The sequence below is a fragment of the Macrotis lagotis genome, chromosome X (genome assembly GCF_037893015.1).
Source record: "Macrotis lagotis isolate mMagLag1 chromosome X, bilby.v1.9.chrom.fasta, whole genome shotgun sequence".
Lineage (NCBI taxonomy): Eukaryota > Metazoa > Chordata > Mammalia > Peramelemorphia > Peramelidae > Macrotis > Macrotis lagotis.
The window spans coordinates 101054211-101066572 of record NC_133666.1 but is presented as its reverse complement, the minus strand read 5'-3'; positions in this window follow the sequence as shown (position 1 = coordinate 101066572).

Sequence of the window (12362 nt, the reverse complement as noted above, 5' to 3'; positions counted from 1 at the left end):
TTTTTTTCCTTTATCAATATTGCCCAGTATTTTGTTTCTGAATACCACTCCCTTCAGTGTGTTTGCTGTCCTATATCAACCCCCTCCCCTTTTGGGCTTCTTCTATCCCTTTCTTCTGTTTGTTCCCATTTTTCTTGCCCTCCCCATCTCTCTCTCTCATTTCCCCCATTAATACTTGAAAGATAAGTTACTTAACTTAACTGTGTGTCTGTGTGTGTAAGTTAACTTTAAATCAAGTCTGATGAGAGGAAAATTTAGGTGCTTCTCATTTCCTCCCTTCTTCCCCTCTATTAAAACAGGTCTTTTGTACCTCTTGATGTAATGAGATTTACCTGATTCAATCTCCTCCTTCTTACTGTCTCCTTACTATCTTCCTTTTCAAGAAAGTATTGTTTTTAAATCATTCTATTTGAGTCACTGATAAGTCATGACTCATAAGTCTTTTCTGGCTAAGTATATTCTATCTAATAGAGTTTCAATTCTCAAGAGTTATGATAATCTTTCCCCCAGGTGGGGATATAGCCAGTTTCATCTTATTGGATAACAGTTTTATTTTCCTTCACCCTTCTTTTTTTCCCTTTTAATATGTCTCTTGAGTCTTCTGTTTGATGTCCAAATTTTCTATTTATCTCTGGTGTTTTCTTCAGGAAATTTTGGAAGTCTCCCATTTCATTAAATGTCTATCTTTCCCCTGGAAGAGAAGGCTCTGCTTTTCTGGGTAGTGGACTCTTGGTTCAATCCAAGCTTCCTTGCTCTTCAGGAATATCTCATTCCAGGGCCTTTGATCGCTTAATGTTGATGCAGTTGGGTCATGTTTAATACTCATTGTGGCTTCTTGGTATCTAAATTTTTTCATTCTTGCCACTTGTAGAATTTTTCTCTTTTATCTGATATTACTGGAATTTGGCTGCAACACTTCTTGGTGTTTTCATTTTAGGATCTCTTTCTGGAGTGGGATTGATGTATTCTTTCAATAACTATTTTGCCCTCTGAGTCTATGATATCAGGGCAATTTTCCATCACTAAAACCTGTAATATTAATTCCAGCCTTTTTTTTCTCTTCAACATTTTCAGGAAGACCAATAATTCTCAGGTTGTCCCTTCTTGATCTATTATCGGGGTCAGTGATTTTGCTGATGAGGTATTTTACATTTTCTTCTATTTTTTGACTTTTTGATTTTGTTTAACAGTCTCTTGCTGCCTCATGAAGTCATTAGTTTCCACAAACTCCATTCTTTATTTTAGAGAATAATTTTCTTCATTTACCTTTTGCAAGCCCTTTTCCACTTGGTCAATTCTATTTTTGTAAGAGATTTCCATTTGCCCAATTAAGGATCTGAGAGAATTATTCTTATTTTGTATTTGTCCAATTTTATTTTCCAAGGATTTCTTCTCTAGTTGTAAGGTGTTAATTTTCCCTCCCAATTTTCCCATTTGATTTTTAAACTCTTCCATAATTTCTTCAAGGAATTCTTTCTGTTCTGGAGAGCAGATCATATTCTCCTTCAGAGGTTCTATGTCTGTCTGAGTTAGGGTCTTTTCCTTCTAGCAATTTTTGTATGTCCCCTCCTTCTTATTGACCTTTCTTCTTTTTTCCTAAGACCTTGTGTTGGGGAGGGGCTAGTTCATGGAATTTTGGTGTTGGGATCCCTAGAGCCTTTATGCACTTGGTTTAGTAACTCCACTTGGGCCAGGCTATAGGGGGTGCTAGCTACTTTTTCTGGAGTGTCTGTAACCTTTATTTGATCCCCCTCACTTGGCCTGAAGGGGGTGGTTAAAGTTGCTGAATACATTTATCTTTGAACAATGGTGGGCTTTGCCCTAGGGTAAGGTAATTGCTCTCCCTATTCACAGCTAAGGTAGCCCTGCTAGTCACATCTGAACTTGGGGAAGAGGTGGGTTGTAATTGTGTTTTTTTCTGGGGAAAGGCTTCAGTTGAAATAAAGGTATGGAATCTGAGTTCCTCTGGAACAAACGAGCCCAGACATCCATGGCTGCAACTCTCCCGCACTGGAACTCACCTTCCAGTCCTGCTGACAAACTCCAGACCATCAGTGCTACCACAAATGCCTCTGCTCCCCAGTTGGCCCATGACCCCTAGGAAGATCAGGCAAGTTTTTCCTCTCAGTCTCTCACCCTCTCATGTGATTCCCCAGGCTTCACCCAGTTCTGCTGCTCATACATGAGCCTAGGGTGAAGGTGGGCTCTGATTATGTTTGTTCTAGGAAAATGCCTCGGATGAAATGAAGCTATGGACTCTGAGTTCCTCTGGACCAGAGGTGTCCAGTAATAAAATATAGCTTTCTTATTGATAATGCAATCACCAAGTACTGCCATTATCAGGTGTTATGTATCATATTCAATGCATTATATTCCAATTGGTATGATACAACAGCTCTTAAGTATCAATGTAATAAGCAAACTGATGTAAGAATACATGATTGGCACAAAAGAAATCAAGGAACTGGCTCTTAACATTATGTTATTAGTAGGAAGCTTGCTTGGAATTGAATCAATTGGAATGAATCAGAAATACTGATATCCCACCTATTGGTAATCTTCAGTTTACATGGGTATCAGCCACTAAATTGAGGACACTACAAATGCATACAAAATGGATGGAAGACATGAATATTTTCATAATGAGATAGCACTATTTCATTAGAAAATTGGAACAGATCTCACAGGTTTGAAATGAAGATTTTATAATACTTTTTTTCCATTGGTGCTTTTATTTCAAAATCATATAAAAATGTATTGCCTACAAGTCCAGGTATTAAAAAAATAATAACTTCATCTAAAATAGAACAAATAAGAAATGAAATTACGATTCTACTAATATCTGGAAGGAAATAATGAAGAACTTAAATATGTCAGAAATCTTCACTTAATACGAACTCCAGAAATTATGTCTAATAAATTTATGTGAATAAAAATAAATAAAATACTCCAATGATATCCAAGAGTCTATTGAAAATATGAGCATACATATTCTAAAATTCTTTGAGATTGAGGGAGTTTATTTAGGAAAAATGATCATACTCAAAAGGAGTGAATCATAAAAGCTGGTAACTATAATAACTATCATGAATGAAAACTTTCACTTTAACAGCAAGTATACAAATATTCAAATAAATACTTTGATCAAATAAAAAGTTCAAATTACTTTTACAAAGTTACTTTGTGCTATTGTTTTAGTGATGTTTTTCAGGAAAAAATCCAAATATTCATAGATGTCTAAACAATCATGTTACTAGTAGTAGAAAGTATATAACATCAATGACTACTATAGTATATGCAATACCTGCTGCTAAGGTTAGAACCATAGAAGGAAAACTCCTAGAGGCAGAAAAAAGCAAAACTGTGGAAGTTCTATGGAAAGGCACTAGAATTTCATATTAAGATTCATTCTAAAACTAATGAGGGTCCCCAAAGTATAATAGATATAAAAAGTATTATTTGAGAATATTATGATAAGAAGAGAAAATCAACTGATCATGTATCAAGAATGATGGGCAATAGGAAGAAAACCAGAACTCTCCATCAGTTCTTTCCTACTGTCATAAGAAATTGAGGAAGGTATCTAGCATGTTGAATGAATATTCTTGGTCAGCTTCTTGGAGGATGTAAATAAGTGACACGAAGGATGGGCATGCATGGATTGGTTTTCTTCTTTGCAGACCTCTACCGTATCAATAAAACTGATGATACATTTTGAGCATAGGAGTAAACAGGTTAAAGTATATCCAAAATAAGGCCATCAAGATAATGAGAACACTAGACAATATGACATAAAAGCTAAAGAAAATGGAAATTATTTAGTTTTACAGGAAAAAAGATCATAATCAATAATTTTATCTCTGTCCATTTTGATGATTTCATGACAACATTTTTAAAACAAGTTCAATTTTTTTTCCTTTGCTTTGTGGACATTTTATATACATTGAGTGGGGGGAATTCCAATTAACATTTATTTTTTAATTTTTAAAATTATTTTAATTTTTTTAATTTTTTAGATTTTTGGAAGGCAATGGGGTTAAGTGGCTTGCCCAAGGCCACACAGCTCGGTAGTTATTAAGTGTCTGAGGCCAGATTTGAATTCATTTACTCCTGACTCCAGGGCCAGTGCTCTATCCACTGTGCCACCTAGCTAGCCCCTCCAATGAACATTTATGGAGCACTTATTAGCAGCTCATCCTTGTTTCAGGTACATTGTAAAATATAAAAGAAGCATAAGACATGCTTTTATAAATAGACCATCACATATGATATATATTTTGAATTGATTGATTTTGTGATTCAGACAATTAATAACTACTAAAATTCAGAAAATGCAAAGTTATTAGTAGGGTGTGGATATTACAAAAATATTTGTAGAAAAATTAGGTTGAGCCTGAGGTTTGTATTGATAAAGAAAAAATATTCTAGCATAAAAAATTAGAAAATCAACAAAGTATATTTGACAGACATTAAGGAGACAAGATTGATTGGATTACTTGTACACTGGGAAGGACTAGCTTCTGAAAGTAGTTATTTGTAAAGGACCTTTAATATTTGGCATTAAAAAAATAGAGTAGTTTCTGAAAATTAGAAGAGACAGTCTAAAATTGCTGCTTTGTGAAGAATAACTTAGAAAAGGTACATAAAATGAATGAGAAAGGGCAAGAGTACAAAAAATTTTTCATTCTGGTATATCAGAATAAATTCTGGTATAGAATGACAGGATATAGAAGGGGATAGAGGCAAGAATACCAGCTAAGAAAAACTATTGTAATAGCCCTAATGTGATGTAAGAAAGGGCAGAAATAGAAAAAGTATTTAGAGTATTATTAGTGGCAGAGAATTAGAAAGTAAAAGAGATAGTAAGTAGGAAAATTCAATAGAAATTAGTGAACAATTAGATTTGAGGAAGAAAAGAGTAGAAATAGCTAAAGAAAGTAAAAAAATCACCTTATTATAAGGTCTCAGGCCAATTTACATGCAGTTCACATTTACATATGAACAATGGTGTGATTCAAATAAATTATCAACCAGTTCTCTGTGTTAATGAGCATATTAATTGAACAAAAAGATATATCAAAAGGTTTTGTAATATTTCATGCATTTAATACTGAAATAAGAGCCGCAAAGGTGATATACAAAACAAGATTATGTTATATTTCTCATAATTAAGCATTTCCTTATGGAATGTGACCACAGTAGCTAATGTTGGAATATGCAAAATCAAAACTCATTCTATCTGTTCTCTTTTTTTCTTCTACTTCCAAGGCTTCTGAAATGGGTGATAAAGATAATCCCTGAAATCTATATTTCTACAGGTCCAGTTGTCCCAACTTCCTATTGAGTTCATCATTCAGGGAACACTCATAGTATCTCAGGAGAATTTGGGGTATAACACAAAGGGAAACAAATGACAGCCTGCCACCTCCTGTTTGACACTTTTTCTTTTTTATGTTATATGTTTGTTTGCTTAAGTAACAAAATTGAGGGTTTTAAAATGTAGTAGTTCATCAAAGGTTTAATGAATTTTAGAAATTAATAAATAAATATTGCGAGCATAGTTCTGTCAATTTTTCTTTCACCTTTGGATGGAATGAATATTACTATGGGTACTTAGAAAATCCTGTTGCACTGATGAATGTTTAAAAAAAAGTTAGGAATGTAAATTTGTAATTTCCACATTGGACAGTTGCCTAGAACTAGTTGAATCCCACCACTGCATCAAAAATGGTTGAGTTAGCATTTTACTTTCACCTCATAATTCTATAGGCTAGATAACTTAATCTAGAACTATCTCTTTAAACAATGCAGTGAAATGTTAGACTCCTTAAACTGAAAGATGTTTTTAACTTAATCCTATCAATTCTAGTGTCCTCTTGCAAGAAAGTGTTAAAAGTTATCTCCTGAACAGCACCCAAACCCAGGAGATCTCAACTTCTTGAATTCATGAAGTTTTCTCCAAAATTAGAAATATCCATCTCAGAATCATTGTTTAATCACCTGTGCAAAAGGAAGGCAATATGAACTATAAGAATCATTCAAGGCTCAAAACTGAAGGCTCAGATAAAACTAGATAAGACCATGCCTTTTTTGCCATGTGTGAGTAGCTGTCATATCTGTAGGTGAGATGAGAGAGAACCCTTTACAGAACTAACCCCCAAAGAGTCAGGGAGGCTCTCAATTTCCTAACATATTAAATAGATGAGGAAAGAGAGTAGGCATTAAATATCAAAGTCATTCCTTGAAAAGACTTCTTAGTCAATGACTTTTTCTGGATTAGTAGCCAATTATATTTGGCATGACCTTCTTCCTATTAAGGGACTAAGGGGACCAAGAAAGTATTATAATTTTAAACTAAAATGCAAGTATTTCAGTGCTGAAGCAGAATACATGTTTCTGGAAGTAACTAAGGTACAATCTGAACTTCAAGAGAAGTTTCTAGTCTAAGGACTCAAAGAGCAAGAGAAGTAATTCCTTTATGTCTAGCTTCTTGGCTGCAAACATCAGTTACTTGTTAAATTCACTCAGTGTTGGATATTCAAAACTTCTTTCCATCAAGGCTATTTTTACATTTAACCAACTCCAAGTTATATTTAGCACTTTGAAATATTTACAGATGAAAATTTATAGACTTTGTGTATAGGTCAAGTCAAAAAAACTCTTATTTCTTAGCATATGTAGGACAATTTCCTAAGTATTGGAGATACAAAGAAATGTAAATAAATAATCTCTGACCTTAAGGAGCCTACAATCCAATTGAAGATATATAAATATATGTGTGTTTGTGTATATGTATATATATATATACATATATACATATACATATATATATATATATGAGCATGACCTCCAATAAAAGAGGAAAGTTTGAACTTTTCTTAAATTTTCTATCTCATTATGTCACAGAGTGCAACTCTGAGAAAGAAAATTCTTAAATAAACAAAGATTTAGTTCACCTCTGGGGGCTCCATCAAATCAACTCATGAGAACCCTTCTAGAAAGTTACATATTATACAAAATATATTGGATAAAAGACAATTCTTTATTTCCTAAATTTCTTAAAATTCCTAAATTTTCCTAAATAAGCTTAAAACATAAAAGACTCACAATTTTTTTCATTTTTCATTTTTTTTTATTTATTTAAACAATGGGATTGAGAGTGACAAGGCCATACAGCTAATCAAGTGACTGAGGACAGATTTGAACTCAGGTTCTCTTGACTCCAGGGCCAGTGCTTTATCCACTGAACCACCTAGCTCTCATAGTATAAATTGACAAATGTTTCAAATATGAAACAATAATCCCTCACTCCTTTTATGCACTCCTAGGTGTATGATAATTAACATTAAACATTAAATACTTTTTTGGGTTGGGTTGCTTAATATTAATTTTATTTTTGCCTTGGAGGTGAGTTAAGAACCTTACTAAAGGTCTACATGTCCTGACAATCTAAATGAAGATCTGGGCTTAGTTATACTCTCTACTTTCTCAAACTGATAGAAGTCCAAGGGATAAGCTTCAAAAGTTCAGATAGGAATAAAAAAAGAGAAGGTTGAAGAAGTTGGAATCATTTTTTTCCTGAATGGCTTTTTCTGACTTAGTGGCAAGTCCTAATTAATGTTAGTACTTATGTGGACATGTTCATATACAGGCATGTGCACACAAACACACCCTTACACCACACACACACACACACACACACACATACACGCACTATACCACAATGACACACACACTATACCACAACAACACACACCAGAGAAGGGGAGGGTATAATAATAGAAGGGAGGATGCTTGCCAGGGAAAGGAAGAGGAGAAAAAGTGAAAGAGAGTGAATGAGCCTTACTCTCATCAGCACTGACTCAAAGAAGGGCAACTAGATGGTGTAGTGAATACAATACCAACTCTGGAGTTAGGAGTACCTGAGTTTAAATCTGACCTCAGACACAATGATTACTTAGCTGTGTAACTCAAGTCACTTAACTCTATTACTCTGCAAAAAATAAAAACAAAAAACAAAAAAAACAAAAAATGAATTAATTCAAAGCAGGAATACCATACACATTCAATTTAATTTAGAAATCTGTCTTACCCTACAGGAAAGTGGAAGGGGAAGGGAATAAAAGAGAGTGGTAATAGAAAGGAGGACTTGGGAAAAAGCATAGTCAGAAGCAAAACACTTGAGGACAAACAGGATGAAAGAGAGAAAGAATAAAAAACCAGGGGGGAAATAGTTTGAAGGGAAATATAGTTACTAATAATAACTGAAAAAACTTTTGAAGCAAATTTCTCTAATAAAGTTTTAAGCTCTCAAATATATGGAGAAATGAATCTAATTCACAAAAAGGGAGCCATTCTCCAATTCATCAATGATCAAAAAATATGAAGTTTTCAAATGTAATCAAAGCCAAATGAATAACCAAATAAAAGAAATATTCTAAATTACTTTTGATTAGAGAAATGCACATTAAATCAAGTCTAAAGAAAGGGGGAAGGACAACTTTTAGTAGGAATGTGGGAGTATTGAGACACTAATGCACCCCCTTTTGGTTGAATTGTGAACTGATTCAACCTTTATATAGGACAATTTGAAACTGTACCTGAAGATTATAAAACCATGCATACCCTTTGACCTAATTTAGTGATAAAAAAACTAAAGAAAAAGGATCTATAAGTAAATAAATAGTTATAGTAAATTTTCTGGAGACAAAGAATTGGAAATTGAGAAGTATGCCCAACAATTAAGAATGGTTGAACAAGCTGTGTCACATAATTATGAAAGAAGGCTGCTGTATTAAAAGAAAGGATGAGCTAGAAGCTCTTAGAAAAACCTGGAATTACTTACATGAACTGATACAATGTGAAATTAATAGAAATAGGAGATCAGTGTACATAGTAATAGCAATATTGCAAAATGATTCATGGTGAATGAGTCTGTTAATCTTAGCAATAGAATGGTGAATTCTTCTTTCTCAGCCCTTAATTTTATTTTTTAGATTATCATCTCATCATATTTACTCACACCCATGCTCTCGCACCCACATATGCTCCTTCTAACTTATACAGAAAAAGTTCATATAAATTATAATTATCTTCCTATGTAGAAATATAAACAGTTTAATCTTATTGAATCCTATATGATTACTCTTATCTGCTTACCTTTCTATGTTTCTTTTAATTCTTGTATTTGAAAGTCAAATTTTCTATTTAGCTCTGGTCCTTTAACAAGGAATGTTTTAAATCCTCTATTTCTTCCCCTGAAGGTCTCCACTCAGGTTTGTTGTGTAGGTAATTCCTGACTGCAATCTTAATTCTTAGATCTCCTGTAATATCACATCTGAAGACTTTCCATCCTTTAACAAAGAAGGTGCTAAATTTTGTATTGCACTGACTATGAATCCACAATATTTGAATTGTTTCTTTACTGATTACTTATAATATTTAATTCCTGCCCTAAAACCTCTGAAATTTGATTGTAATATTCCTGGGGATTTTCATTTTGTAAAGTGAAAGGTGGATCCTTTCTATTTTCATTTTAACCTAAGATATTAAGGCAGTTTTCCTTGATAATTATGTTAAAGATGATATCTAGGCACTTTTATTTTTTTTTAGTCATGCCTTTTAGTCAGTTTAATAATTGTTAAATTATCTTTCCTCGAGCTACTTTCTAGGTCACTTCTTTTTTCCAATGAGATATTTCATATATATTTTTTTAAATTTTAAATTTTCATTTATTGCTTCTTGATGTCTCATAAGGTCATTAGTTTCTCCTTTCACAATTCTAATTTTTAAGGAATTATTTTCTTCAGGGAGTTTTTGTACCTTCTTTGTTATTTGGTCCATTCTCTTTTTAAGGAGTTTTCTTTGGTGAATTTTTGGATATCTTTTTCCACTTGGAATAGTCTGTTTTTTATTGTGATATTTACTTCATTATTTTTTGTGGCTCCTTTACCAAGCTGTTGAATTCATTTTGATGATTCTCTTCAATAGTCTCATTTTTTCAAAGTTTTCGCTCCACTTTTCTTATTTGATTTTTAAAATTCTTTATAAACACTTCCAGAAATTCTTTTGTGCCTAGAAAAAATTCACTTTTTTTTTCTTTTCTTCTAAACATCAAACTTAGAAGTTTGTAATTTTCTATGAAGAAGTTATTTTTTGTTTGTTTGCTCATTTTTCTAACATATTATTGACTTTTATATTTATATTAATGCTCATATATTAGAGATAGCACTGTTCCAAGCTTCAGGTTTTTCTTACTATTGTATTCAGAGTTAATTCTGGGGGGGTCTGTTACTTTTCAGTTCTTTCAGGATTCTTTTATCTAAGAAGAAGTATGGTCACTGTTTTCATGGCCAATGCTCTTGTCTTTGAGTGACCACAAGTACTCTTTTTTTAAAAAAAATATTTATTTAAGGCAATGGAGTTTAGTGACTTACCCAAGGTCAAACAGCTAGGCAATTATTAAGTGTCTGAGACAGGATTTGGACTCATGTCCTCCTGACTCCAGAGCCAGTACTCCATCCACTGTGCCATGTAAATGTCCCCCACAAGTACTCTTTTCCATATTTTAATTGTATGTCCTAGTGATGTGCTCATACTCTTTCTCACCATGGAATTGTAATCTGGAATTGCATATGGACAATACACAGTCTTGCACCTAGTGTCAGTCAAGGGACTTTTGGAATCTCTTTCTGACTAGCTGTTCAATGCCCTTATAGTTTGTGAGGTGAGTGCTCTGGAAGCCACTGCTGGCATGATTGATTTAGTAGCCCCGAAGATCTTCTGATTGTTTTGCTGGGGCCTGACGAGACCAGTTCTGAAAATGGTGGAATATGTGCCATCCTTATGCCAATGCAATAGAATTTTCCTACTCACCTCTTCAGTTATGTATGCTGTCACTTCATAATTCATTTTGAAGTATTATAACAAAACTTTCTCTGAAATTGAATTTTTGATGTTTCAGGGCTCCATTTAGAAAATAACATAGCCCATCCTATAATAAGGGTAAATATTAGGAAAGAAGCAAATTGTGAGCCAGTGCCAGGGTCTCAGAAATGTAAATAGAAAAAGGAAAGCCAAGTGGGAGGTCATAGCAACTAAACAGTCTTGTGGACAAAATGGGAGTCAGAGTTATTTGTATTATTCACTACATTAAAAAAAACCAAACAAACAAAAAATCTCAAAGGAATCAGAAGCCAGAGCAAAGCTTAAACTTATGTAGGATATTATATTAACCAATCACAAAAGAATTAAGCAATTTATTGATCGATAAAGCTTTATTAAGATACTGTTCTAGATGTTTAGGATGGAGATAATCAAAAGTCCCTGTTCTCAGTAGTTTTACATTCTATTCATAGTATGAGAGATAAAAAAAATATATTTTATGTACAAACTTGTACATATCGTGTTATATATGAATAATATGTAATAGTTGACTGGTTGATTGTTGTCCTTCATTATAAAAGAAGACAAAAATGCCATCGATGACTATGTTAGAGAAAAGTTACAGGAATTTTGACTGTGACTGATCAGAACAATACAAGTTCGGTATGCTCTGCAAATCAATTTCAAATTCTTAAGAGATCTTCAGAATGTCTTGTCCTTTTCATAACTCAACCCCTTCTCATTGTGAGCATTTGTTGTGTGTGAGCTCTCTAAAAAATAACAATTTTGGCAACCATACACAAACATTTCAACAATATGCTCAGTCCATTGTAGTAGTGTTCTCTTTAGTATATTAGAATATTTGGCAGTTTAGCTCGAGAAAGGACTTTAATGTCTGTTATCTTTTCTTGCCCAACGATCTTCAAAATCTTCCTAAGACAATTATATTGGAATTGATTCAGTTTCCTGACATGCCCCGGTAGATCGTCCAGGTTTCATAGGCATACAGCAGTGAGGTTAATGCATCATTCTGGAGATCTTCATTATAATAGACAGCCTAACACAAAGTAGGAAAGATAATTGGGGGAGAAAACATGAATTTGGGGGTGAATTAGGAAAGTTCCCATGTAAAAAGTAATGTTTTATCTGTGTCTTGAAGAAAGAAGTTCTATGAAGGAGAGATTAAAAGAGAATATATTCCAAGCAGAAGGAATAGTCAAAAAAAAAGAGAGATGGGAAACGGAGTGTGACATATTAGGAAAAGTTGACTAACAATCTACTTAGATTCACTGAGAAGAGCATTAAATATGATCAGATAGTTTTTTAAAAAAAGTCAATTTATATGTTACTCCTGGCTTAAAAAATTATTTATCTGGTGAGAAGAAAATTGATGTTAATATAATAGATCAAAAACATGTGTGTTGTCCTTGTATCCCCCCCATCAAGAATGAAAAGAAGGCATTCTATTTTATAACAGG